A 2,500-nucleotide genomic window follows, 5' to 3' on the forward strand; every position below is an offset into this window, starting at 1 on the left:
AGCGCCCGGCAAGCCTCCCTGTTCTTTTCTGCTGCCTTGCAACTGGAGCTGTCTGCCAGAGACGCCTGAGGCACACCTGCCCTTAAACCCCCACTGGCCCACAGCTGCAAAACCCGCATTTTCTAGTGGCTGGCTTGGTGGCATATGTCACTGAGCCCAGTCTACTCAGGAAGTGAAAAAAGTCCCCTTCACAGTTGGAGAAAGTGCTTTCCTGCCACCTGTCGGTCATTGAAGGCACCACACCTCAGCAAAATAAAAATAAAAAAACAGACATGCTCAGTCCGGGGGATGTAAAGGTATTTACATAGCAAGAACAGAGGGGCTGTTGGGAGATGACAGAAGCCATGCTGCCCCAGAGTTCTCTTCTGAAATTCGCAGGAATCCAGAGGTTGGAGCGGGCTGAGGGAGTGCGCCTTCTTGCCTCTGTCGGCTTTCAAGACACATCCTCCTGCTGGGAAGCTGCCCACCCTGAGCAGCACAGGTTTGCGCTCTAGGCCGGTCGGCCACATATATCTCGCCTGATCGAGCCTGATCGAGCCCGATCGAGCGGCAGCAGATGGCCTTTGGCCAGCGAAGGCTGCCGCTCTTCTTCTTGTTTCTCTGCTTGAGAGGCAGCTCAGTCCTCTGCGCTTGCGCCAGGGGCAGGCCACGTGACACGCAGGGGTCAGGCCGTGGAGCGACTGGGGCATGGCGCCAAGTGAGGTAAGCAGACCACCCCCTCCCCCTCACTGTTCTCTGCATGCGGTGGCTCGTTGGTCTAGGGGTATGATTCTCGCTTAGGGTGCGAGAGGTCCCGGGTTCAAATCCCGGACGAGCCCTTTTTTTTGGAGCGCCGAAAACAAAAAACACAGAGTCCCCAATTCCCCCCCAAAAATAGTTTGTGCGTGAACGTATCTGGTTCGATGCCCGTCGCCAATGGTTGGCTGCTTTTAAGCCCATGGCCCAAGAGGCAGTGTTGGAAATTCCCCCTCCTTTGTAATGATGCGCTGGCGGCGAGCTGATGTATAACGGTTTGGACATGCCTTCTGGGTGGGGACTGCCATGGCTCGCGCCACTGTTGCATCCAGCTTGGTCTTTTGTATGTGTCTGCAGCCTGTGTGTGAGGTGCTGTGAGTGCTGCCATGTAGGTCCGGCGCAGGCTTGCGCCAAACTTTCACGTTGGTGTGTGCCACCTGGCAGGTACCAGCGGGCCCCATGAGACATCAGTGCCACAAAGCCGTTCAACTGAAAGCTGTCCCAGCACACTAGAGCGCTGCCTACCAGAGCTGTTTCTGTAGTGTAGTGGTTATCACATTCGCCTAACACGCGAAAAGTCCCCGGTTCGAGACCGGGCAGAAACATGGTGCTGGTTTCTTTTTATTTCCACAATGTCAATCGGACACATTTGACCGCATGCAGGTTTCGACAGGTATGGACAGGCCGGCACTACGCCATGAGTGATCTGAGGCCAGCCCTTATTTGCACCCTGCAAACTGTCCACTGGCTCCATCAGTGGGCGTTTCCTGCCATCCCTGGGTCCTTAAGTGAGTGTTTGGGTACTTTTGATGCAGAGATCGGGGCATGAAAACCGGCGCTGGCACGTGGCGACATTGGGTACTGAAGAATCTTTCCCAATCCTGCCCATAGCTGTTAGGGTGGCCGAGTGGTCTAAGGCGCCAGACTCAAGAGGCGCAGCTCTTCCCTGCATCTGGGTGTTCTGGTCTCCGATTGGAGGCGTGGGTTCAAATCCCACTCCTGACAAGCCAGGCTCATTTTTTTGAGCACATTTCAGAGTTTAAGGCTTGCGGAAAACCTCGTGGGGGCCCCCGAATGCAGCGCCCGGCAAGCCTCCCTGTTCTCTTCTGCTGCCTTGCAACTGGAGCTGTCTGCCAGAGACGCCGGAGGCACACCTGCCCTTAAACCCCCACTGGCCCACAGCTGCAAAACCTGCATTTTCTAGTGGCTGGCTTGGTGGCATATGTCACTGAGCCCAGTCTACTCAGGAAGTGAAAAAAGTCCCCTTCACAGTTGGAGAAAGTGCTCTACTGCCACCTGTCGGTCATTGAAGGCACCACACCTCAGCAAAATAAAAATAAAAAAACAGACATGCTCAGTCCGGGGGATGTAAAGGTATTTACATAGCAAGAACAGAGAGGCTGTTGGGAGATGACAGAAGCCATGCTGCCCCAGAGTTCTCTTCTGAAATTCGCAGGAATCCAGAGGTTGGAGCGGGCTGAGGGAGTGCGCCTTCTTGCCTCTGTCGGCTTTCAAGACACATCCTCCTGCTGGGAAGCTGCCCACCCTGAGCAGCACAGGTTTGCGCTCTAGGCCGGTCGGCCACATATATCTCGCCTGATCGAGCCCGATCGAGCGGCAGCAGATGGCCTTTGGCCAGCGAAGGCTGCCGCTCTTCTTCTTGTTTCTCTGCTTGAGAGGCAGCTCAGTCCTCTGCGCTTGCGCCAGGGGCAGGCCACGTGACACGCAGGGGTCAGGCCGTGGAGAGACTGGGGCATGGCACCAA

At 55.9% G+C, this 2,500-nt stretch overlaps 2 non-coding genes across 2 annotated transcripts; both read left to right on the forward strand.

Annotated features, from left to right (window-relative positions):
* Positions 1-746: 746 nt before the first annotated feature.
* Positions 747-818, forward strand: TRNAP-AGG (transfer RNA proline (anticodon AGG)). Its single transcript has one exon. It is a non-coding gene; the product is annotated as a tRNA-Pro (tRNA).
* A 449-nt stretch (positions 819-1,267) lies between these two features.
* TRNAV-AAC (transfer RNA valine (anticodon AAC)) lies at positions 1,268-1,340 on the forward strand. The gene has a single exon. It is a non-coding gene; the product is annotated as a tRNA-Val (tRNA).
* The last annotated feature ends 1,160 nt before the right edge of the window (positions 1,341-2,500 follow it).

The sequence above is a fragment of the Ambystoma mexicanum genome, chromosome 2q (genome assembly GCF_040938575.1).
Source record: "Ambystoma mexicanum isolate Mex_15411 chromosome 2q, UKY_AmexF1_1, whole genome shotgun sequence".
Classification (NCBI taxonomy): Eukaryota; Metazoa; Chordata; class Amphibia; order Caudata; family Ambystomatidae; genus Ambystoma; species Ambystoma mexicanum.